Below are 27750 nucleotides of genomic sequence, written 5' to 3' on the forward strand. Positions count from 1 at the left end.
ATGAAAAGGGATACCCACCGGGGTTAGGGGATGGGAAAAGCCAGAGAGGAAAAGGAGAAAAACCATTAGCAGATGGAAGGGGAGAAGAAAGAAAAAACAAAAGCAAAAAAGCCCGAGGAAAAGGAGAAAGACCATCAGCAGATGGAAGGGGAGAAGAAAGAAAAAGCAAAATCAAAAAACCACCCACCAATCCCAGCCGCAGCTAGGATCGGCGGCACCAAACGGAAGCACGATCGGGAAATCACTCACACAATATGGTGAGACGCACCCTCAAACAGAGGGAAGAACTCTCACAGAGAGAAAAGAGGAAAGTTAAACACAATGCTTTGTTTGGTGCGTTGGTTAAGGTGAGTAATTGCTTCCGGAAAACAAAGATGAACTTCACAATGACCAACTAGAGGTTAAGTTTTTTTTATCAAAACTGCTTCTATTGTGGTGTGAAAATAAATAGTTGTGAAAAGAGGTGTTTGGTAAACTATAGTGCTAAAAGTGTTTTTAGCAAAAATAGAAATGGGAATAGGATTGTCTATATGAAAGTTTCATTAATTAGAATTTTTCAGCTGCCTCCAATGAAAAAAAAAAAAAAAAATTTGAAAAGCAAGTTTAAATCTGTTTCTACTTTTTGCGGTGTTATGGACCCATGATTTTGAAAAGAAAAAAAAATCCGTTTTTTTTTTTTTTTCATTGGCCAAACATAATTAAGACCCCAAAAAATTACTTTAAAAAAGTTTAAGCAACAGCCCTAATTGTCATCACCGTGTGAAAACTATAAGATAATTGGTGTAGACGGTTCTCTCTTTTTCTCTATCAATATAATACATTACGGTTATTAGCTAGAAAAATTAAGTTACAGCTAGAACGTATTTTTCAAGAAATTATAACATCTTTAACTTTTTCCAGTCTTCTTCCACTAGTTTTATGCCATGAAGTAAAGGAATCTGATACGTTTTATAAAGCTATTCTTTCTGTTTGGCAGCTCGTAAAACACACCCAGTAAGATCAATAATACGGGTCTACTTGTTTGGTACATTTTTGTATTAAATAGGCGGCTGATTAATAATCTGGATCCGTTTATTTTGTGCGGTCTGCAGATTGATTTGGTATTTCTGTGTTTTGAAAAAAAACTGCTTCTGCTATTTATAAGAATAAGCAACTGTGAAATAAAGTAACAGAGTGTTTGGTAAACTTTTTTGTAAAAATACTTTTGGAAAGAAAAAAAAAACAGTATGATAGTGTTTGATAAACTTTTATGCAAAACAGCTTGACGCTGTGAAACGACCAAAACCAAGCTTATCTATCATATTTCTTTTTCTTTGTTTCCTCTGCTGCTTCTCTATCATATTTCTTTTTCTTCATTCCCCAAAACCAAGCTTATCCATGGGACCCCAAAGAAGAAAACGAAGAATAAAACCCAAAAACCTGATTCCACTCCTCCCTCACTTTGCTCCAAGCACAAAGTCCTCCCCGCCGCAATCTTATTGTGGAGGATGATGCACATCTTTGATTCTTCGCCGCAAGGTTGTAGGAAAGACCTTCCCGCCGCAATCTTCCTCAGTGAATTTGTGGTTTCTCATAACACGCAATCTTCCTCTGCTAATTTTGATTTAGTTTCAAGGACATTTGAGTATAACAACTTTGGTTAATTTGTGATGACAGCAGTCTAGGGCTCTCCTCCTGGCGACCCTTGTGGGTCTCTAGTGGTGACGATTCAGATCTTCACGAGGAGGGACAAGGTAGATTCACAGTGGGGGCGACACAAATCTTCAAAGATTTTTGGTAAAGATGAAGCTTGGAGGAGCATAAAGGGGATGATAGAGATGAAGGGAGGGTAGGATTGTCAGAAATTTTCATTAAAGGGTTACTGTTCACCCGTGTTTTAGAGGTTTGTGCAAAAGCTGAAAAGCCAACTTTTCAAAGCTACCTTTTGTTGCTTCTGTTTTTTAACTTTTTTCACCCTAAACTATGAAAAAAAAAAACTGAAGTTAGAAGTTTACCAAACGCAAAAATACCCCAACCTTTTTTATACCTACTTTTTATAAAAATTACCTCAACCCCAGACCATACCTACAACTGCTAACTAATACACCCTAAAAAGGAGGGATAATTAGTTAGCTTCGTGTCTCTCCTCATTCTTCTTCCTCCATACCGACCAGCAAGGCCGTCGATTGGCTAATCAAGAAGGCCAAGGCCGCCATAGACGAGCTCGACGAGCTTACCTCATGGAACCCACATTTGATTCTAACTACCGCGTCGGTTCCGGCCATGAAAACCCAGAACCCGGCCAGGACTGGCATCCACTACTTCGCAGGAGTGTGTTCGAAAACCAAAAAATAAAGTGTTAGCTGTAGAATGAATGAAGCAATGCGATAATAATTCTGCAATCCTTCCCAGACCCAATTCTGCAATCCTTTCAAAATCATTGCCTCTCTCTGTAATCCTTCCAAGATCCAAGGTCTACTCGGGGTGGAGGCGAAGTCGGTTCGTGCTTGGTTGATGGATATTTAGGATTGAACAAATTTTCGCTGTGGTGATTATGGTTGCCATTGGGCAGCCCATGGGGTTTGTGATTTGTCTTGTTTTATTTTTTTGTGCTCGGAAATTGGATGAAAATAAGCAAATTGAAGCTAGAAGTAATTGTATTGTTTGTTCTTTTTCATTAATCATCATTTTTTATCTTATTATTTTGAATTCCTCTTATCAAGTATCAAACATAATATAGGTAATACGATCATTAGTCCGATATTGCACAAAATACCTGACTAATTTAATTAGTATTATCCGATAACTATTTATCTTATCCGACTAAAAGAATCAATATAGTCTGAATTGACAAACAAGACCACAAACCGCTTTTGGTTTAAACGAGTTTCACATGCTCTTTGTAGGGGATTCTTCAAATTTTACTTGGATACTTCCCACTTTGCGATGGGCCAACACGAATTCGGCCCAAAAAATACCCAAAACAACAAAAGTTGGATTCTTTTAAACAATTTACGGGATTGACAAAAAATAAATAAATAAATTTACGGCTTGTTCACTTGGCAATATATGTACTGTCTACTGCTTGTTCACTTGTTAATTTATGAAAGATCAACTTGTGTAGCTGCTTGGATGATTGTCAAGTGAGATGGAATCACTGTTTACAGACATACTGGCTTGGTTTTAAACAATGTTTTTTTTCTTTGCGAAGAATCAATAGTTAGATATAGCGGGGAAGAGTTTTGGTACGGTTGTGCTTGAAACCAAATTAGTTGCGAAGTTATGCTGTGTCTTCTTTTGTGTGATATTTGTACTGCCCATAGGCTATATATGAAGACAGAGGTAAACACAATTACAACTCTCCTAGACTACCGTCTCATACGTTTGTTCGACAACTTGAATGGGAGGATATATATACTGTACTGTGATACCAAAAGGTTTACCTGAGGAACTATGATGAAACGTTTCTGTTGGATTTCATTCCACTGTCAAATTTCAGCCTACCTTGACTCTTGTATGAAACTTTTTGTTTAGACTTTGATTGTTAATTATGCACCTGTTGGATTTCATTGTGTCCTGATGTGAGCTTCTTGATGATTGATGCGGGCCCGACAAGAATGTCGATCAGTCATCTTCTGAAGCTCCTTGGTGAAGGCTTGTCAATATTGTCACCATACTCTGGCAGTTTGACAGCCGTATAGGTTCCCGCCCCAAAGAGCGCCCCAAGAAATGGTGCATTAAGGTAGACCCAAATGGCCCTAATGTTCTCACTGGGTTCGTTGAAGCCCCTTTTGTTTCCCTGCACAATTGTGAAAAGGAAACAAAAAGTTTCAAGACATCATCTTGAAATAGCATTGAGGTGTCTCACATCCTTTTATATTTTGACTTGCTGTATTCTTGTTTCTACATAAATTTAGGAGTGTGTTCATTTTGCTTGTGAACTGTGTGTATTTACTACAGACACAGATCAACAATATAGCTCCATGTCAGCAGCACACTCAGCGTTATCATAGCTAGGTTATTATAGTTTGTTATAACAAAAATGTAACTAATCATACCCTAAGTTTGATTAGTCTTTTACTTAAGTCATTAATCAATTATTGACAAATTTATAAATACCCCAATGTAAACTACTATTCATTTAATGAAAGATACTTTTCTAATATTTATATCATGGGAGTTTTAACGAAAAGCTCATGGAACTGTTCACTTTAACGAAGAGCCATATTTTTACACTAAAAAATCAATCCTAGTACTATTCACTTTACCTTTTATTTTGTCTTTATTGTTAAAACTTAAAGTTTTCAAGCCATTTTGATTAATTTTCCTTTATATCATAGCATATGACATAACAATTGCTTACTCATTGTAAATAAATTGGTTCACAATGAACCCGAGAGATCATTTGGGATTTAAATAGTTGGTGTATGCATTGGTGCCTCCTCTAGGATTAAGAGAGAACCTTTCTTGTCACCGATTTATAAAATATATCTCTAAATTTGTTTCAAGTTTCTACTTCTTAGGCTGACACACCTTTTTACTTTTTAAATGTTTTCTACACATCACTGACACTTGATAGAAAAATATTAAAAAATTAAAAAGATGTGGGAGAAGTAATTTGGGATGTATGAATATAATCTCTTAGGAACCATAATTATCTTTCACCAACTCTTTATCTATTCTCATGCCACCAATTAAATGTCACAAAAATATTTCTCACAAACTGAATTTCAAAAGGAATAATTTCAATTTCAAAAGTTATGTTGATATTTATAGCTTGAGTGATTAAAAGTTTGTAGCTCATACATTTGCTTTTTGAAGTTGAAAAAATTATTCTCACAAAGGGGTTTGTAACTCGACTGATTAAAAGTTTTAAATCATATAATTGATATTTGTATTCATACTCAACATGAAAATCATTATTCTTAAAAAATTAAATTATAAGTAAAGGGCTCTAGGCGGCTAGGTGGTTTTATTTTTGGTTTTTTGTTTTTTTATGAAATTAAAAAAAAAAAAAATCCTATCTAAGTCTAAGTGCCTATGCAAGTGAAGCTAGTATGGCTCAAGGATGGATTGTGAAGGGTGGTGATGAAGAACTTGAGCTTGGTTCGGGAATTGGAGAGACATCGGAGGTAGGTAGTTCCCTAGAGCCTAGCAGGAGTTCTAAAGATGTTGAAGTAAGAGAACTTCATAAAGAAAATTTTATATCGGATGAGGACACGGAAGAAGAAAAAGGAGATGATGAAGAAGTTGAGTTTGAGTCCGACACGGAGAGGGTCTTGGAGGGATATGGTGAAGAAGAGTTTGATGTCTGGCTTTGTAAATTTGCAGGTATCTTACATTACTATATTTCCTTATTTTCCTCCTATTTTGCATTTTATGTGGTTTTAAATTGTGAACTTGTTGTACATGTGTCATCCTACAATACTCCTCACTATGGTCATATGGCATATATGCTTAATGTGTTTTTAAATTTTGGACTTGTTGGATACTCTTTTTGCATTTTATCATTTTTTTATTATCTTATCCACAGATTTCATACAAGTATAATTTTTTGTAAGTGTCAATATGCACTTATTTACAAGATATACAAGAAATTTACCTAAATCCGCCAAGACCCCGCCTAGCCGCCTAGGCGCTAGGCGCCAGCCTGCCGCCCGACTAGTGCCTAGCGTTTTTTAGAACCTTAGTTTTTACATTAAGATATTATATTGTTATCTATTGCGGTTATACAATTAAAACGCTACACGCATGTAAGTAACACACGTAAATATTTGGTAGAACTCTAACCTGAAGAAGCTCCTACAACAGCCATGGAATCAAATTGCACCGAGAAGAAAAACACCAAGTCTTCTGTGAATTCCTAACCTTAACACAATGCTCTATGGAAAGCTTTTTGTCATGTGTTCTAATCTTCACAGGACCAGTATTTATATAGGCCAAAAACTTAAAGTACCTTCCATAAAGGAGACACTAAATCTACGTTCTTGACCTCCAAGTAATGTGTCATAACTATAATCGTATAAGAATTTCATCAATCCTATTTCCTATATAAACTCACAATATAGGATTGATATCTTTGGGTAATCAAATCACAATATATATTATTCTCTAATGATACATTCTTGTTACATATCATAGACCATATTAAGGTTGATTTATGTCGGACAAATCCAACATTCTCCCACTTGGTCTACAAAATGCAATATCAATGTTCAGCCTTAAGATTAGAGACTAATACAACTTTAGTGGCCATGTACAGTGATTTCATCCCATCCTTACTCAAGTTTTTGTCAAATAAATCATACAACATGGAACTAACAAAGTTGTAAAGTTGTCATAATTTGAACCTTCATAATCACACATGTCGAAATTTTTATCCACATGAAACACCATCAAACTATGATCGAGAGATGAACTCCTAATTGTAATTTTATCTTTCCTTATATCATCTTAGATCCTCTTTATGGTAACCATGCAATTACACTATATGCTTTAAACAAGCCTGCACACTTGTCAATACAAGTGAGTGTCACTCAATGAGTGATCACAGCCTTTCTATAGAAAAATCCCAAATAATGCAGACAAGATTTACCTAGATGCATGTATGTATTTAACCTTATGTGAACACTTAATCAGAAAACAAGTTCATACATTCAAAACCTTTCAATAACAAACTACAATCTCCATAATCCTTTGTGATAACAACTCACTTATTCATTGCAAAACGGACAAAATAACATCTACTCCTACTAACTCAGCATATCAAAATCCAAGATCAAACCTATGTTCTTCACAAGTTGCAACTGATAATGCTTTATTCAAGGGATCTACAAGCATTGAAGTAGTGTCAATGTAGCTAACCTTGATGAGTTCTTGTTTGATCTTTTCTCTAATAAGTCTGTACTTGATATGCATGTGCTTGGTCCTTGAAGACCTCTTGTTATTCTTGGAGTAGAACACAGTTGCAGTGTTGTCACAAAAGATTTGTAGTGGTCTAGCAATGATTTTCAACACATTCATCCCTTCTACAAATTTACCAATCCACACAGCCTGTCTAGTAGCTTCAAAGCATGCCATGTATTCAGCCATCATTGTGGATATTGCAATGTTCTTTTTGTTTCATGCTTTTCCAAGAAGTAGCACCTCCTGCCATCATGAATATATAACTAGAAGTCGATTTCAATGAATCTTAACATCCTACGAAATCTAAATCACAGTAGCCAACAATTTCCAAGTCTTTGCCCTTCCTGTAAACTAGCTTATAGTCATTGGTATTCTACAAGTATCTCATCACTTTCTTGGCTACGATCCAATTTGCTTGTCCCAGATTGGACTGATATCTTCCCAATAGACTTAATGCAAAAGTTATATTAGGTCTAGTGCACACTTGTGCATACATTAAGCTACCAACCCTTGAAGCATATGGCTTGTCATCCATTTCCTTCTTCTCAATATCAGTTTTGGGAGATTGCTCGTTACTTAATTTATCTCCCTTAGTGACTGGCACTTCACTGCCATTGCAGTTTGACATATTAAGCCTTTTCAGGATCTTATCAATGTATCCATTTTGCGATAAGCTAAGTAATCCTCTCTACCTGTCATGTGTAATTTCAATTCCAAGAACATATGAAGCTTCTCCCATGTCTTTCATCTCGAAATTATCACTTAACAAGATTTTTGTTAATGTATCCATTTTATCAATGTGTGCAATTTCAATTCCATTTTATAAACCTTTTCAGGATCTTATCGATGTATCCATTTTCAATTTCAATTCCATTTGCACCCAATTATCTTGGATCCTTCTGGTAAAACTGCAAGTTCCCAGACTCCATTCTTCTGCATTGACTCAAGTTTTGATTCTATAACTTTTAAACATTCCTCTTGTTGCAGACTATTTATTGCTTCTTTGTGAATTGATGGCTCCCCAATGTCAATGTCAGCCTTATTCAGATACACAACAAAATCATCTGAGATTGTAGGTTTTCTTAATCTTGTTGATTTTCTAAGTGCAGGTGCAATATGGTCTAGAATTTCTTCTTTAGTTTGATTTTGTGTCTGCACTGCATTAGTTGCACCATCATGTATTGCTTGGTCATCCACTGCATCCTTATCATTATTTATTTGAACTTCGTGTGCACCATTATTTGTAACTAGCGCAACATGCTCCAAAGTTAAATGATTGCCTTCATCAAGAATAATATGACGCAGTGAATCAGTGTTAATGTGTATGTCACTTCCTTTTGTTTTCTGTGTTGTATTTTCTTCATTTTACTCTCAAAATCAATCTCATTGTTTGTTGCTTCCATTGATCTTTCCTCTATGAATTTTACTTTTCCAGTTTCAATATACCTCATAGAATAGTTGGGACAATAGAACCTATAGCCTTTTGTTCAATGAGGGTATCCCACGAAATAACAGCTCACTGTCTTAGGGTCTAGTTTCCTTTCTTGAGGGTTATATACCCTTGCTTCAGCCTGCAACCCTAAATTCATAAATGATGCAAATTTGGCTTCCTTTTGTACCATAATTCGAAAGGTGTTGTAGTCACAGATTTGCTAGGGACCCTATTAGATATATAATTTGCAGTCTTGATAGCATCACCCCACAAGAATATACGTAAGCTTGTAGCACTCATCATTCTTCTTAACATGTCATTTAAAGTACGATTCTTCCTCTCTGAAACTCCATTTTGTTGTGGAGTACCAGGATTCGTGTATTGGGCCACGACTCCTTCATTTCGCAAGTAAAGTGCAAATGGTCTAGGATTTATGCCGTTCTCAGTGTATCTTCCATAGTATTCACCACCTCTATTGTACCTCGCCACTTTAATCTTTCTGTCTAGTTGTTTCTCAACCTTAGCCCTGTAAATTTTGAAGGCCATAAGCGCATTGGATTTTTCAGAGAGCAGATACAAATAAAAGTATCTTGAGAAGTCATCTATGAAGATTATAAAATATTTATCACCATCATATGTTGGAGTAGGGAAAGGTCTGCATATATCAGTGTGCACAAGCTCAAGCAAATCAATGCTTCAGTTACATAATTTTTTTGTGAATTTACCATTTTTCCTTTGATGCATTCAATACATATGACATGATTATCTTGTTCAAGTTCTGGTAATACACCAATCTTGCTCAAGTTTTAACCCTTTCGATCGAAATGTGACCTAATCTTCTGTGCCAAAGAGTGGATGATGTCTCAGTTTGATTAAGTCTTTTCTGTCCAACCATATTAGACATGTAACAAGAATTTCTGTCCAACCATATTAGCCACAAATATGAAAACCATTCCCAATAGCTTGCAAGTTCTGATAAATAATGAGCCACTGTCATTTATTGATAATTTGAATTTCTTCTTAACAAATTGACTAACTGATACTAGATTCCTTCTAATTGAAGGTACATAACAAACATCTTGCAAATCCAAAATAAGACTAGCCTCTAACTTAATCCTAACTATTCCAAAGAACTTGACAGCAGCTTTGTCACCATTTCCCACAATCACTTAGATTTCATCCTCTCTTGGCACCCACCTATTTATGAAGCCCTGCAAAGAATTTGTCACATGTATTGAAGCACCACTGTAAATCCACCATGAATCTCTAGCAAATTCAATGTTATTTGCTTTAAAATACACTAATACTTCACCTTTATAAATCACAATATTACCTTTTCCCTTGCCACTTTCAGTCCACTTCTTATATTTCTGACAGTTTCTTTCCAAGTGTCCAGGTTTCTTGAAAAAGAAGCACTTTCCTTTGATACTTTTGGAACTCTTTTTTCACACCAAGCTTTGACTGATTCGATCCACCCTTCTCACTATCGGGTTTTTGATCACCAAAAGAGCAATGCGATTTGCCTTTTCAAATTTGGCCTTGACATCAGCAACTGCATTTACAGCAGGTTATGGAAGAGAGTCCTCCCTAATAGCTATGTCAAGATCCATCAATCCCAGACATATATCTATGTCTTGCTTCCACTTTTTGTAGTTTGTACCACTTAAGGTTTGAACAGTGTTCACAACATTCATAACTGGATGAATAACATACACACTTTGCATTAAACATCCCAATACCTTCATAAGACAAGATTAACTCAACATCTGCAGGCTAATGAATTAAAATGCTTCTAACACTAGTATATATATGCATTTTACATTTACCTTCATGGTAGTTTCTAGCACTTATGAGAAGATGGAAATACCACAGCTGGTACAATACACATATCACGTTATGCCATGTAAATTCTAACCATGAAAACATGATAGGCAGATGAACGACATCCATATTATGATTTTAAATGCAATTATGAGCAGCAATTTGATTATATTACTCAGCTATTTCATGATAAACGGCTAGGCTTGAATATATGATCTAATTGGGCAATATAGATACTGGCCACGCAAACTTTATAGGCACCAGTGTACCATTCATTCATACAAATTATATGAGTATTAATCATGACAACAATCGTAGGTTTAAACCATATAACCTAGGACTATGATTCCAATTGTTATCTATTAAGGTTATATAATTAAAACACTACATGCATGTAAGTAACACACGTAAATAATTGAAAGAACTCTAACCTGAAGACGCTCCTGCAGCAGCCATGGAATCAGATTGCACCGAGAAGAAAAACATCAAGTCTTCTGTGAATTCCTAGCCTTAACACAATGCTCCATGGGAAGCTGTTGTGTAGTCTTAACAAGGACCAATATTTATAGGGAAATTTTATTTAAACCCATCTAACCTATTTCTACACCCAACTTACTCTTTGCACACATTTGATTTTTAACTAAACTATTAATATCTCTTTAAACCCAAATTTAATACCTAATATACCCCCATAAACCCAATTCAATATGTGGATTTATTTTTACACCCATTTGATTTTTAGAAGCTAAATTTGATGTGTTTAGACCTAAGTTATTTGCATGGTTTTCCACCACACAAAAGCTGATAATTCAATTGTTACCTGCAGGAACCTAAAGATGGTTATTAAGAAGTGGATCGAGGAACTTAAAGATCAATCATGGTCCAGAGAAAAAAAAAGCTTATGATCAACCTACTTTTAACTGGGCATTAGACAACAAACTCGTTAACAAAGTGGATCCCCACCTGCTGCCACAGGCAGCATTCTTAACTGGAGGATTATACTTTAAGAACAAGACGTGGGTGCGAGAAACTAAAGGGATGCATGTTATAATTCACAATAATTATATCCTGGGCTTTGAGAAGAAGATAAAACGCTTCCATGATTATGATCTATGGCTGGTCGATGATCAGGTGAATGAGTCTCCTCTTGGGAGAATATGAGATTGAGTGACATGGTCAATATTTGTTTCCATAGAAGCTCTGTATCGATGCCCGCAGGAAATGCTTCCTTACGAATTCGTGTGACCTTCGAGCCCGGTGGGTTTTCGTAACAGACTTGAAAAGGGAAGGGAATGTGGTTTTCATTAGAACCGCAAGAAAGGAGCATAGAGTTTGACTTCTCTCAGTTGTTTGGCAATTCAACCAGTTACTGGATCCTTTCACTCCGAACGTTTTTCATTTTTGGATGCTTTCGTTGTTGTTTTAGCGGAAGGTAGGATGCTTTCGTTGTATTTGTTGAAAAAAATTACAGTAAATAACTTCCTACTCTCTAAAAAATTGAAATCAAACCAACAAAAAATTCATAAATTGAGTCATACCTTGGTTGGAGGATTCAAAACTTCAAAATCACCATCCATCAATAAAAAAAAACTTATTTTTCTCCATGAGAGCTATTAGGATTTTAGCCAAAATAAACGTAAGATAAACAAAGAGGGATCGTAGTGTTTAATTATAGTGTTTGGGTTTATTGATAAATTTGAGTTTTATTATTAATTTCATGTTGTACTTAATAGTAATTATGCAATAGGGTAAAATAGACAAGTAATATTTAAATTTTAAGTTGGGTGTAAAAAGAGATTAAATGGGTTTAAATAAAATTTCCCATATTTATATAGGCCAAAGACTTAAAGTCCCTTCCATAAAGGAGACACTAAATCTACTTTCTTGACCTCCAAGTAATGTATCATCGTTATAATCGTATAAGGATTTTATCAATCCTATTTCCTATACAAGACTCACAATATAGGATTGATATCTTTGGCTAATCAAATAACAATATATATTATTCTCTAATGTTACATTCCTATTGCATATAGTAGACCATATTAAGGTTGCTTTATGTTGGACAAATCCAACATATATTTCCATTTCACCCTCAAAACTAATACCAGAATCTTGTTTGTAACACAAGCGATATTTCTAGTTACTCTAAAAGGAGAGATGAGTGTTTGAACATGTGACGCAATGCGTTGAAGATAGAGGAAGACCTTAACCATTAGGACAATCCACCACTTAAATTTACATTAGAAACTTAGAAAGAGATGAACTTACAGCTCTAGTGTCGGTGGCCACATCAGTGACAACAAACATGAGGTTGAAGTTAATAATGAATTTAACTCCCATTATTGGATGACTCCAACTCCCTGAAAGAACTATCACTCCACCTCCCATTATTGCACGAAATATCACCTTCAATGCAAATGCAGCACAAACCGATGCCATAGCTTGTGCTCCCATATACTGGCACATGCGTTAAAACATACCCTAGTTAACATTAGCCCTAGAATTATGACCGAGAAGTTATTTTTGCACTGCCACTGTGTTCCTGATGCACCTTCTTTGTAGCCTTTGGGTCGAATATATTAAAAGAGAATCAACAGATATAAACAAACACCAATACTCTGAAGATCTAGAACACTGGTATTTTGGTAATTATTTCTGAGATGCAGTGGCAATTATTGTGTGTTCATAACTTATCACTCACATGTTTCCTCGAGAAGTGCTTAAGTGCAACCAAGGCAGTGGTGGCTGAAGGGTTGAGATGGGCCCCAGAAATATAGCTTGTCGATAGACTGACAATCATGACAGTGAGGCCAGTGGATGCTGCAAGGCCTAAGAGGGACTCTGAGCCTTGTGTCTTTTGGTTTACTATGGATGAGGCTTCCCAACAAATATCAGTATGAAAGTGCTTAGGAATTCAGCTCCCACCTGGTTTTTTGGAATGAACCCATTACAGATTAGGCATCAAATAAAAATGGGTTAGTCTTAAATTTCAAATTTGGTAAATATTCTTTAGCATATGTAACGAGAAGATTGCACAAATATGGCCTGAACTACTGAGGGTAGTTGCAATAAATGAAGAAAGTTTGAGTTCTACAATAAAATTATTCGGCAATATGGAGAGTAGCCCATGCAAAGTCTTTTCTTTCATCAATTTGAGATTGATTCTTGATAGTAAAAGACTTCACTTTTGATAAAAAAACGATAAAAAAAAGGGATTCGTACTGTTGGGAAAATTACAAGAAAATTGTAATACTCTTCTAAGAAGCACGTAGACAATTAGGCTGAGGCAAGGATTCAAGCCCACTGTGGTTTGACAAAAGTTAATGAACTGGTGCAGCAGTATATCTCTTGATGTATCCCCTCCAAGATACAACAGCCCAACTAAATTGTGGGACTCAAACCTTTTTGCACAAAAAGAGAAGAGTCCAAAGCTCCACCACTAGAACACCCTTCTTTGGCCAATATAAGTAAAAGATACAAAGTATGGAGGAATAAAGATTGTAGTTATTAGGAAATTGGTAGTGGGATCATAAATAAAAAGACATTAGAAAATGCTAATAATTATATGGTTATTATCACCCTTGGTGAATAGGATAATAAACACAAATTAACAAGGAAAAAAGGTTACAAGAGTTACAAAATATGAAAAGTTAAAGACTCCATCTTAATTCCCCACTAACCACAAATAATGACAAATAAACCTATGGATGCAAATTTCCGTCATCTTCTCCTTTGACGAAAATGCACCTGCAAAATAATAACACCTAAGATCAAGGCCAAGAGCCTCACACGCCCACGATGAAGGGGGGGACTTTGGCCGAAGAATCTCCAATGCCAAAGTTAGAATTTGAGAGAGAAAGTGTTTAGGGTATTTTTAGGGAGAGAATGAACTTAGCTGAGGCGTCTCTATTTGGAAAATAGAGGTGTGGAGATTTTAGTGGAGAAAATTGGACTATTTATAGGGGTGTGGCCGTCCCTATATGGAGAATAGGGTCCGTCCACTTTTGGTGGAATTAGGGATTTAATTGCAAGATATTATATGAAATAATATCTTGCAATTAATCTAGGCAATCAATCCTAATTTAAATAGGATAATTGGGAGTTACCTTTTGAGTGGGGATTTGATGAGGAGTGATGAGAGGGATTTGAATAAATACCATTTTGATCACCCTTGACTCTTCCTTGATTGAGCCGTTATTGTATGTTGCATGCGCGTGGGAATTTCGGTGTCCCTTGAGGGTAATTTTGTCCTTTTTACCCAAAAGTCAACGTGTCGCATCCATAATTTTCTTGATTATTTTTGGCTCCACAAATGCCCCCACACCTGTTGGGCTGCTTGCAAGAAAGGGCAGCAGGTGTAGAGATTTTCCCTTGCTTTAGGAAACATAATATTATTTCCTATTTTGTTGTAAATTCCCACATTAATTGGAAATTAGATCCTTCTAGGAAAGGGAAATAAATTACTCTAAAGTCTATTTAAGTCTACCTTAAGTAGATGATTAAATCAACTTCAGAAAGCAATTTACATTACCTTACAAAAGAGAGAAAGCAAAATGATATTTTTCCCCCTCCCCTAGCAATCTTCTACACTTGCCCATGCAAATGAGTGTATTTCATTCCTTTCTTCATCTTCACACCACACCAAGGTAAGAAAAATTTTAATTCTTCTCTTCTTAATTATTGGAAGCCTCAGGGCTTTAAATTTGGCTCAACAGGGGTTGAGATTATGTGAAAAGGTGACTGGAAAGCCACGGCATGGCTACCATGGGTGGTTTGCTGCTATCGGCTCGATGGGGCTACTGGCTGGGCTAGGTACGGCACGGATTAGGTAAAGCTAATAGGCGCTAAAGCATTGGGCTAGACCTAGCATGGGCCAGGCTGGTGCGATGGATTGTGCCAAAGAGGCATGAGCCTCTTTCCTTTCTGGGCTCAAGCCCGTGTGTGAAGAGAGGTGAAAGGGGCCAAGGGCTGCTAAGCTTGTGGATCGCCAAACTTAGCCCGTTTGAGTGAGCTAAGGGGTGCCCTGGGGTGCTTGCCCCCGAGATGCCTCTTGGGCCAAAAGGGAGATAGACTAGGCCGTGAGGCCTAGCGTGGTTGCTAGGCTTCTGCGGTCTTCGGCTGTGGGGGCCTGATACATACATATATATATATTTGTGCAGTTGTCTAACAAAATTTCCTCGCGTCTTTTTAGAATTTCCTCGAGCATGTCTTCTTTAAGCCATAAGGGTGATGATGGTGTGCCGCCATTGTATCGCCAAGGTGGGTTTTTGAGTAAGGTGGGCTACTTCAAGGCTGCTCACTTCAAAATTAGCTCCAATGACTTGTTTAGAGACTTTCTTGAGGCATATAGGCACGCCATTTCATCGGGGGTGCATGTGAAGCGTGTCAAGGAAAGTAGCAGCCGTGAGCCATGTAATAGGGCTCGGAGAGCCATCAAGTTTCATCCCTACTACTTCGTGTTGGGATTTACCTTCCACAAGCCGCTTTTCTTCCAATAAGGGATTTGCTTCATGAAGTGTGCCCCCACTGAATGTTCTCCAAATGTGGTCCGTGTGATGGTGGGGTTCCTTAATCTAAGCCAATTCTTCGACTTAGATATGACCATCAACGAATTTTGGTACTTTTTTGGCATAAGCCACATTGAAAGAGTTGGGCAGTTGCGATCCCGCCATAGGCTCTTCGATCATTCAAGCAAAAAAGATCATAACTGGGCCAATGAGACTTCGGAGATAAGTGGAGAGTGGAAGTCTGATTCTTTCCCTGAGTTGTGTGTTATGACGATTTTCATCACCTGTAAGTAGACTGCTTAGTCTCTAGGCTGCTTTATACTTTTGTTGAGCTGCTCTTTGATTTTTTGATTATCCTTCTCTGTTTATGTAGATTCAAAATGTGGCTCAACTCCCAAGACTTCTCCAGATATGAAGAAGGTGTTTGTTGCTCTAGGTATCCCTTTTGAGTACCGTGTATGGCATTAGCTGCTTAGTCTTCTTCGCCGGGAGAAAGGTAGACTACCCTTGAGAAATGATATAAAGCAGATCAAGGTAAAGGCATTGGCTCATTCGATCGCTGTCGTGGAGCCTGCTATGAATGAAAGTGGAAAGAAGAGATCTTCCTCACCTGCTCAAGAGATGTTGGTTGAGAAAAAGTCGAAAACTTCCTCCACTGCTCATGAGAACACCTGCTTCCGATTGGCTTGTGATTGATTTAACTTCTTCCAAGGGAAATAAAGATGGGGCTGCTAGATCTAAACCAGTGACACATGCCATACCGAAGATGGCTAGTACAATTGTTGATCAAATTGCTCAGCGTAGAGGTTATGTCGTGCCCCTAGTGCCGAAATTTGTGCCAAAACATTCATCGGGAGCTAAGTCTGGTTCACATTCGGAGAGGTTTACCACTATAAAGAGCGATAAGGTAGGCTCTACTGCTAAAGTGGCGCTAAAGCCCACTCCCCTCGCTACTAAGACTGATTCGCCTATTGAGGAAGAGGAGACTGCTCGCGTTGGCAGTTGTGAGAAATCTACCAAGCCTGTTTCTGGGGAGGCTGCTGAGATTTGGGCACTCTCGAAACCAGATCTGCTTGAAAATATGAACGTGTATGCCAAGCTTGTTGTCTGCGTTAAAGGGGTTGTTTGCCCAAATTCCTTTGCGAAGTATATGGCCGAATATAGAATGACTGTTATGCTTGCTATGATGCAGAAAACGACGATTTTGGCTATCGAGTCTATGCTCCTTGACCAAGAGGATACCAAGGTTGCCAAGGAGGTGGCAAAGACATAGCAGCTAAAACTTATTCCTATACCGAGAAGGTCAAAAGGTTAGAATCTGAGTTGTCGCTTTGAAGGGTCTAATATCTTAGCCCTCACTTCTTTGCAGCTTGAGATTGCTCACCAAGAGATCGTTGATTTGAAGATTAGGCTTGACGTGATCCAAGTTAAGTATGAAAGTGCAGAGAAAGAGATTGGATGTTATATATGTCAGATTCAAAATCTTGAGCGTGACATTTTTGAGCTTCGTTCTGCTGCTTACACAAAGGATGAAGAGTTGATTGCTGTTATAATCAAGTGATCCACTTCAAAAAGATCATCGATAGGATTGAACCTCAAGTGTTGGAACTCCAAGGTTCAATGAAGATTAACGAAAGTCTAAATAAGGAAGTGGATAAGCTGTAGCGCATCCATATTGGCTTACTCGAGGAGAACGAACAACTGAAGGGTGAAAAGGCTGAGCTCAAGGCTTCGCTTGTTCAAAGTCAGGCTGATTTCTACAAGCTGGGTTATGTAGATCATCTCTTTGGTAGGTCGTCTAACCTTGAGTTTGCTGGGAAAGACTTTGAGACCTTATCTATTTCTCCAAAAGACTTGCTTGCCTTTACTTTTGAGGCTTCCATTGGTGTAGTAGTTGAAGAAGTTGGTGCCCAGGCTAGGGTAGCCAAGGTAAAACGCTATATGATGTCCCTGCTCAGAATGTCACGGCTGCTGAAGATGTGGCGACCAAGTAGTCGTGGGATGTCCAAGTAGCTGAAGAGTAGTCTTCTAGGTAGCTTTTAGGGTTTTCTTTGTTTTCTTTATTGCTTTGTTGCTTTGCTTTGCTTGAACTCCTTTTGCCTTCGCTATTTGTTTATCAATTTTGCTAGAAAATTTAATAAACTTGATTCTTTCTCTTTTCTTCATCTTCGCTTCTTTTGTTGACGCCCAACCTTTGACCTTTAGACTAGCGACAGACGTGTTACTTTTCTATAAGCAGACAGGCCCACGTAGCCTATATAGCCGTAGGTGTTGGTGCAGAATTTTTGCGACGTTGTTAACCATAGGGTATGCAGTCGGATGCCTTACTTATAGAAGTAGATGAGTCTGCGTGACCACTAGGCTGTTAACCTTGGCTTTCTTCAATCTTTTGAGCTGTGTGGCCTGCATCACAACATACTAAAGATTTTTGGGTCATGAAATCCACTAACCTTTCGTATCATAAGTATGCGGTTATATGGAATTTAGTAAGCAAATGTCGAGAGAACTCCTTGCTTTTATTTAACCAATTTTGTGGGTTGCGTAACAAGTATCATAGCACTTTAGGAATTAGTGTAGATCTTAAATGAACATTCTGCGTTTTGGCAGAGGTGAAGCTTATCGACTGCGTAGCATGTCGGCATTGGATAAAGCTTCGTGTATGCACACTAACTTGTTTAATCTTTCACAAAAACATGTGGTTGTATAAGTTTAGTGTTCCTTATTCCTCAAAGGGCAAGCCGTAGGCAGTTTTTTGGAAACTGTAGGCTACTTTAGTGCACTCGGTAGCAGCTTTAGGGTCTAGGGCAGCCGTTCATAGGGCATATTGCATAATGTGCCTCCTCCATCTCTGAGGCTTGGTTCCATATGGATTAGGCCAAGAGACCCAAAATCCTTCAGTTAGCTAACCCTTGAAAAAGACCATTATGGCTACTTCTAGAAATCTCATCGCAAGCCATTATGCACCTAGTTACATCATGGCAGCCCGACTCATCCACGTCTAGATATTCGGAGTGTATAGTTTGTCCTTCCACAATGAAGAGCAAGCCCATGTGGGTGTCGGGGAATTGGTTTACCCTCTTACACTGGAGAGCATGGTTGGTCCTCAAGGCGACGCAATTCATGCGATAAGTCCCTAAGAAGGATGCGGTTTTCTTTTGAAGTGCATGAATGATAAGTTGTTATAAGCATGCAGCTAAGCCAAGTTGTAAATTACTTCTGAATTCCTTATTGAAGAATGAGTGCAACGAATGAAAACTTAGCTGTAAGGTAAGAACTGCATAACAACTAGATAGTCATCAGCTTGTGAGGTGGTACCCGTCGAGCTGCTTAAGTCTTCAGGCTTTGATGTAGCAGGAGGTCACGTATGGTACTTTCTCAGATTTTAGGTGTTCCACTGCTTTTCAATCTCTTTGTCGTTCATGGTGGCGAGGGTGTAACTACCCTTACCGTCTACTTTACTGATCTTGTACGGACCTTCCCAAATGGGATCCATATATTTAAAGCCTTCTTTGCGGGCAGTGATGGAGGTTTTTCTTAGGACTAGATCTTCGGGTTGGAACTGCCGGATCTTGGCCCTTTTGTTATAGCTGGAGATGAGCTACTGTTGATAGGCTGCAATGCAAGTGATAACCTTATCACGTTTCTCCTCTGCTAAATCTAAGTTTGTGGCCATCTCATTTATGTTCTGCTCGATGCTTGGCAGTAGAGTACTGATACTTAGCACGATGAAATTGGGAAGAATGATTGCTTCTAAACCAAATGCCAAAGAGAAAAGAGTCTCACCGGTTGCTCATGTTTTGGTTGTACGATATCCTGATAAACATCTGGGAAGTTTGTCTTGCCATTTATCTTTCTTGTCGGAAAGGGATTTCTTAAGGCAGTCGATAATCGTCTTGTTGGATGCTTCGGCCTGCCCATTGCCTTGGGGATACCTCGGCATAGACATGTGTTGCTTGATGCCATATTTTTGGAAGAACTTTACCTATGAATTGTGGGCCGTTGTCTGTGATGATAGATTGAAGGATGCCAAATCGACAAATGATGTTCCTCTATATGAAGCGCTCTATATTCGTCTGAGTTATGGTTGTCGTGGACTCTACTTCCACCCACTTGGTTAAGTAGTCAGTTACCACGATTATCATGCTTCTACCCTTAGTAGTGAGAGGCATTAGCCCTACCAAGTTCATTGCCCATTGCATGAATGGCTAAGGACTCGTTTGCGGGTGTAGTTCGCTGGCAGACAATGCTGGTACCAGCTTGTAGCATTAGCAACAGTCGTACTTTTGTACTAATTCCTCAGCATCTTGATGCATAGTAGGCTAGTAACATCCTGCATTAAGAGCCTTTTGTGTTAAGGATCGGCCTATGATTTCCACAAACGCCTTTGTAAATTGAACTTAGAACCTTTAGGTCATCAGGAAACATTAGGCAGCAGAGATGTGGTTTAATGTAGGATCTTCGAACGAGAATGTCGTTCTACATGTAGTAACGTGTTGCCTTTGTTTGGAGATTTCTAGACTCCAATCTTTCCATAGGAAGTGTGTCATTGACCATATAGTCTATAATGGAATCTTGCCGATTTGGAGTTATATTAACCAGTGACACATCGGTTGTTGGCTTCTCCTCTATGCTTGGCTTGTCTAGGTACTCCACTAGAATAGAGCATTTGAGTTGGTGGTTAAAGGCAGAGCCTAGGCCGGCTAGCACTTGAGTGAGGGTGTAAGTTTGAAACACCTCGAGTTACTTTCGTACCTTCTCTAGGTATTGCGCCATCTTCAGATGTTTTGCCATGTACTCCCTAGTAGTCTAGCTAATGATTAGTTAGGAATTAGAATGAATTGCAAGCTTTTTCAACGCCAAGTCTTTTGCCATTCAGAGGCCTGCTAGTAGGGTTTCGTACTCTACTTCGTTGTTGGATGCTATAAAACCTAGAGTGATTGCCTGATTAAGCATCGAACCATCTAAGGTGATAAGGACCACACTTGCTCCCGAGCCCTTGTATTTAGATGTGTCGTCGACTTGCAAATGCCAGAAGTCTCAATTGGGTGAGGCAGGCATGGTTAGGGCATGCTCGGTTACCTCTGGGGCGTTATTGGGTTGCTCTGTTACGTTACCTAGGTTAGTCGTGTGGGGTTGATAAACTAAGCTGTATTGGCCGAGTTCCAACACCCATTTCATCACTCATTAAGAAGCGTCTGGACCATGTAAGATTGATCGTTGAGGATACTGAGTTATGACGATGATTGTGTGAGCTTGAAAATATGGTCTAATATTCCGAGCCGCAACAACAAACACCAAAATTAATTTCTCAATCTTTGGATATCTGGTTTCCACATCGAGAGAAGCTTTAGAAGTGCAGAACATCGGTAATTGAGCCCCTAGCTCTATTCGTATGAGGGAAAAGCTGATTGCTACTTCTAAGAATGCCAAGTAAATGTATAAATCCTCCACTGCTTCCGGTTTGGATAGTAAGGGAAGTGATGTCAAATACTGTTTCAGGTCTTAGAAAGCTTTTTCGCACTCATCATCTCATTTGTCTCGTTGTGCCTTTTTAATAACTTTGAAAAAAAAGCTTATATTGATCGGTGGACCATTAAAGGAAACGATTGAGTGTGACTGCTCATCGGGTCAAATTTTAGATCTCCTCAAGGTAGTTGGAGATTTCATCTCTAGGATTGCTCGGATTTGCTTAAGATGTGCTTCGATTCCTCATTGGGTTACTATGTACCCTAAGAATCTACCTGAAGATACTCCAAAAGTGCATTTGGCGGGATTGAGCTTTATCTTGTATTTTCTAAGGATGTCCAAAGTTTCCGCGAAGTTATCGATGTGGTCTGATGGCTGCTTGCCTTTCACCATGATGTCATTGATGTAGACCTACATGGTTGCTTTAATTTGCTTCTTGAACATCATATTTACTAATCGTTGGCAAGTGGCTCTAGCGTTCTTAAGGCCAAAAGGTATAATTTTGTAGCAATAGGTGCCTCGCTCGATCACGAACACGGTTTTCTCTTTATCAGGCTTGTGCATGGCTATTTGGTTATAGCCAGAGTATGTATCCAAGAAATTGAGCAGCTGGTTCCCGGAAGTTGAATCTACTAATAGATTGATTCGAGAACTGGATATGGATCATTTGTGCATGCTTTGTTAAGGTCGGTGTAGTCTATGCAAACCCTCCATTTGCCTTTCTATTTCTTCATCACTAGCACGATGTTGGAAAGCCATGCTGAGTGTGCTACATCTTCTATGAATCTGGCCTCCAATAGCTTACTGATTCCTGCTTCGATGATCGCTACTTGTTCGAGTGCACAATGTCTCCTCTTTTGGATTACCGATTTGGCAGCGGAGTCGACGTGGAGCTTATGGCAAGCTATCTTAGGGTCAATGTTGGGCATGTCGGAAGATGACTATGCAAAGACGTCATGATTTTCCTGAAAGAAAGCTGTGAGTTCCTTCTTTTTCTTCTGGCTCAGACGTAAGCCGATTCTAATAGTCTTCTCCAACTACTAGGTATTAAGAATGATGTGCTCAGCGTCCTTTTCAGGTTTCCATCCTGTCTCGTCTGTTGGTGCATTGATTTGGACACTATCTTTTTAATTTGTCTGCTATAATTACTATTTGGTAGCTTCACCATCCCTTTGGACCTCGGTAGCCTCTACGGGTGTAAAGGTCTTCTTTTTTTACTTATTCAGTACTTGCATTGTGCATCGTCTAGATGTGGCCTGCTCAAACTTGATTTTTCCAACTCCTCCTCTTAAGATGCAGAGTCGAATTTTTTGATACTTGACGGAGGTTACGGCATCCAGCTTTATTAGCCAATGTCACCCTAGAATCCCATTGTAAGAAGATAGGTCGCTTACTATTGTGAACATCTACTTTGAGACAACTAGGCAATGTTCTCATGTCAAATGTAATGTTGCCGATGGCAGGCGAGGTGTAACCGTTGAATCCGGTGAGTACCTCTGCTCGGAGTATGATTGTGTTTTTCAGGCCCATCTTCTAAATTACTGAGAGCTAAAGTAGGTTGACTACACTTCCATTGTCAACCATCATTCTATTGACTATAGGTTGGGCTAGTTGGACAGATACCACTAGTATGTTCGCTGAGCCTCATCCCAAAATGCATGCTTCTCTTCCAGGGCGAAAGACTCTGCCAGAGTTAGATCTTCATTCATGATCAATTCTTCAAACAGCAGATGGTCTACTAGGAGTATTTTTGGAAGGCCATATTAGCTATCAAGTCTATTCTTCAAACAACAGATGGTCTACTATGAGTCTTTTTGGAAGGCCATATTAGCTATCAAGTCATCACATTCGACTATCTTTGCCTTATCTGCTTTGAACCTCTTCACATAGTCAAGGAGTGACTCCTTTAGATTCTTCTTCACATTGAACAATTGGTCGAACTTTTTCTTGATCGACCAGTAGGATGAGTACTCTTTGGTGAAAACCAAAGAAAGCTCACCAAAATTCCGAATTGATTATGACGGCAAGGTGTGGAAGCATCTTGTGCCTTGCCTTGTAAAGTGGTGATGAATATCTTGCACATAAGAGCATCATTGTTCCGATAAAGGATCATTGTGCTTCAAGTGTGTTCTGGGTCTCCATCTCCTTTAAAGGACATGAAATGTGGCATGCTGAACTTGCATGGAGGCTCTGCCTGCTCGATTTCGTCTATGAAGGGTGATGTGAAATGTAGCGCCTCATCAGTGACCTTGTTACGTTGGAAATCATGCAATCGTTCAATCAAAAGCCTCTCTACTTCTTCTTGAATTTGCATTTGTTGGGGGTGGCTGAGCTCTCGACTACCCCCAGTCGTGACCTACTAGCCTAGGTTACTCTTCCATGTGTTTGACTCGTCTATGCTGCAGCTGCAGTATATATGGTACATTCTTAGCAGGCAAGAGAATTTCTCGCAGGCTATTGAACTTGAGCCGGATTGAGTAACTGCTTCTCTCCGTCTGTCATGTGATAAGTCACATTTTGCATGCATTTATATCTTCCTTATTTGGTGTCTTTGTGATTGTTTTGGATTAAACTAGTCGCGTTTTACATTGTTTTGTGTTAGTGTGCAGCCAAGGTGTAATAAGATCAATTGGAAGGCAAATGAAGGAATGTGGTGCAATTCGACCACATTGGGTGGTTCTAAACAAGGCAAAAACATGCAGATTTCTTATTATTCCACATGGCTTGTGCCGTGTACCTCCTTGCCTAAAACATTCAGCCATATTTCCACCAACAAACACAATCATGTCATGCAAATCCCATGTGGTTCCAAGTCAGATTATGCACTTCTAAAACATCAAAACATGCATTCACATGCATGTCCACAACCTGACCCGTGCATTCCATTTCCCTTCTTCACTTCTCTTTGCAGAAATCCACATGCACCTCAATTAAACATTCCATGCCATTTCAGCTCCACTTATGCCCATGCCGTGAGCTTTCTGCCATTCCCAGAGTATTATAACCAATTTCAGGTTATCCACTTCATGCTTGCAGACATTCCACATGTGTTTTGGATTAAATAAACCATACACTTGCAGATCATGTCCATGCTTTGCAGGTATCATGCCAGAAATCCACTCATCCAACCATTTCATGCGATTCCATCTCCTTAATGCCCATACCGTGCACATTCATTCTCTTTTCAGAATTCCTTTCACATGGACCATGTCAGTTTTCCACATGCATTTCTGATTGTTCTCCATCATTAGCACATTAAGAAATTCACCAAGGCAGACTCACTCATTCCTTATTTTGTGTTTATGTTATTTCCATTCCATATTCTTTGTTTTTTTTACTTTGCATACAATTTTAAGCATCGAGGACAATGCTTAGGTTAGGTTTGGGGGTGTGGGATGGAAAGTTTGTGTTTATATTTGTTTTATGTGTTAGTTTGGTTAAGAGTGTTTTGCTTTCATTTTGTTCAATTTGTGTGGGTTTGTTTTAGTTAAGTGTGTTTTTGCTTACTAATACGAATGTATATGAGGACTAGGTTTGAAAACAAGCGATTAGGTTGCTATGGAAAAGAGTTGCATCTTGTTGTCATTTATAAAGCTATAACTCTTGAAATTATGATGATAGAGGTACCATACTCAAATTCTGGAAGAAGAATAGTGGAGACTACCCTAGTGAGTTATTTTGAGCCTAATTGCTTCTTTGAGAGGGTTTAAAGTGTTCCTACTCCTATCTTTTTCTTTCATTTTCACTTTAAATGATCTCATTATTTCTATTTCGTTTGGATGCTAAGAATCATTCTCCTTTGCAGATACCATGTAGTTAGTATCATTCATGAATGAACTCAATGAGATGATGTTAGGCTATGCATGTTTAACTACTAAAAGGCTTAAATCCTACCCATTTGTGTGCTCCATTCACCCTCGTTGCAGCCAAACACTTTAGCCTAATTCTTTCATCACCTACACCATAATCTACCCATTCTAGCCCATTACAAGCCATACCTTATAGTTTGGGGAATACCAATGTGATGAAGACTAAGGGCAGATTGAGTTATAAAGCAAGATTGTGGCGTGTACCGAGGGCACCTATGTTGAAAATGTTTCTAAAAAAACAAAAAAAAAAAAAAAAAAAAAAAAAAGAAAGGATCAAAGTGGATACAAACTCCAAATCGCCTAATTATAAAGCATAGGGCCTGGACGCCAAAAACAAAAGAAGACAAATGCCAGTGAAGAGCCTCAAAGACACATTGGTAGGCCCCAAGCTCTAGTTTTTCATATCACTTCTTTCGTAACCTATACCCTAAGCCTTGCATTACAACCTTGAGAAAGACCTAGCTGATCATTGGGGATGTATTCATGGGTGATGGTAAGTGTGTGTGTTATCTATATTCTTAGCATTTGATTCATTTCATGAGATCTACTCAGAAACTGTGCTTCCATTTCAGGTTTCATATGTGAGAATTTTGATTTCCTTTACATAATTTCACTCATATATGTTGTTGAGAGACTAAACCTTAGGATCTGAGTGAAAATTTGAGTGAAGTCTGTGAGGAGTAGAGTTGAGGCGAATTCTTTCTGAAGCATTTGGGTATGGTGACCTTGAAGTTGTAAGACATGGAGAAATATCTTTATACGTTACAATGGATACGATTCTTTGGAAGTGGCAAACTTTTGAGTTTGAATATATGACAAAATCTTCATTGGTTCTTATTAGTTTGTTTAAAGCATGTTTTAACCAAGTTGTTTGCAGTTTTTGTAGATGTTTGTGGGTTCATCGCTGTAAACCCTCAGGAGACACATCTCCTCCAACTAGGGACACCTAGGGGTTCAAAGGCTTGTTGCACATGCTCAGTGCAATCGTTTGGCCAGCGAAAGTGGTTTAGTTAGATGTTTGTATTTTGTGTGTTTTAGTTTTAAGTTTGCTCGAGGACTAGCAAAAACCAGGTTTGGGGGTATTTGATAAGTCACATTTTGCATGCATTTATATCTTCCTTATTTGGTGTCTTTGTGATTGTTTTGGATTAAACTAGTCGCGTTTTACATTGTTTTGTGTTAGTGTGCAGCCAAGGTGTAATAAGATCAATTGGAAGGCAAATGAAGGAATGTGGTGCAATTCGACCACATTGGGTGGTTCTAAACAAGGCAAAAACATGCAGATTTCTTATTATTCCACATGGCTTGTGCCGTGTACCTCCTTGCCTAAAACATTCAGCCATATTTCCACCAACAAACACAATCATGTCATGCAAATCCCATGTGGTTCCAAGTCAGATTATGCACTTCTAAAACATCAAAACATGCATTCACATGCATGTCACAACCTTGACCGTGTGTTCTCATGCAATCCCATCATTTTATGCACTTCTAAACACCAAACATACGGTCACATGCATGCTGACATCCAGTCCGTGCGTCCCATGCCATTCCAACTCCCTTTTGAGCCAAAAACATCCATTTCCATTACTTAATCCATTCAGCCACATCTTCACATGCATGATCCACATCCATTCCGTGCATTCCATTACATTTCTGCACTTCATCTTTGCAGAAATACACATGCACTTCAATTAAATAAAACCCATGCTTGCACCTTTCCCTTTTGTTATTCACCCATTATTCCAGAAAATCAATCATTCTTAGTCCATGCCGTGTGATCCCTTCTCCTTTCCAGATTTTTACAAAGCATTTTCTGGTGGTCCAAGTCACCTTGGCAGGTTCCACTCACTTATGGCAGCAAGAGCATGTGCTTCTTTGAATACATTAACATTTCCTTGGACATTGCCCATGCCGTGAGTCTTCCATCTCAGAAACATAATCATTTCCATCACTTAAGCTCTGCCATCTGAATTAAACAAAGCCAAGATCCAATCTGATTGTCTCCCCATCATTAGACTCATTCAGAAATTCACCAAGGGGGATAGATGGCTCTTTCGGATTCATTGGATCACACACACTCTATTTGCTCCAATTTCTGTCCACCATTCACTCTCATTCTCCCTCTCCATTCCATTTCATTCGACACTCTCTCCCTTTCACAGAAACTGTCCATTTCTCTCCATTTATGCACCACTCACAGAAACCATTCGACATAAGTTTCTCCACCCTCATTTACAAACACATTTGGGAGCTCCAACACCGAAGGCACTCTTCAAGGAATTCAACATCAGTTTTGCTTCAAGGGTTCCTTCTACTTCATTCTATGTTCATTCATGTTGTGTACCTTTATGTTAAACATTCTGTAAACATGAATTGTAACTAATCTTTCTCTAGGGATTCGATGTAGCCTTGCAAAGTTTGCCATGTAATCAAGTTAGAATGCTCAGTTTGTCCATCTATTTCTTGTTTCATTTTCTGTTTTAATGGTGATTTAGTGTGTTGATTTTAATGTTTGATCATCATTTGAATTAATCACAAAGTTATGTAGCCAAGATTAGAACACACATCATGCATAATCTTGGTAGATATGTGAATGAATGAAGGGAGTGTTTAGCACACATCCTGCCGAGTTATTCCCTTTGGTTTTATGAAAGTTTCTTGTACATTACATAATCTTGATTATGAACCAAAGTTGCACATCACAATTAGGTTCATGATTAGAGACATTTGATCAAATCCACACATCATATGGTTGATCATATCC

The 27750-nt window shown here is 38.5% G+C and overlaps 1 pseudogene; it reads right to left on the reverse strand.

Moving 5' to 3' along the window:
* Positions 1 to 9885: 9885 nt before the first annotated feature.
* The window catches only part of LOC125475417, a 41892-nt pseudogene continuing 24027 nt past the window's right edge, over positions 9886 to 27750 (reverse strand).

This window comes from the organism of the source record quoted next, unplaced genomic scaffold, assembly GCF_019419815.1.
Source record: "Pyrus x bretschneideri cultivar Hongxiangsu unplaced genomic scaffold, Pyrus_bretschneideri_v1 Contig149, whole genome shotgun sequence".
Lineage (NCBI taxonomy): Eukaryota > Viridiplantae > Streptophyta > Magnoliopsida > Rosales > Rosaceae > Pyrus > Pyrus x bretschneideri.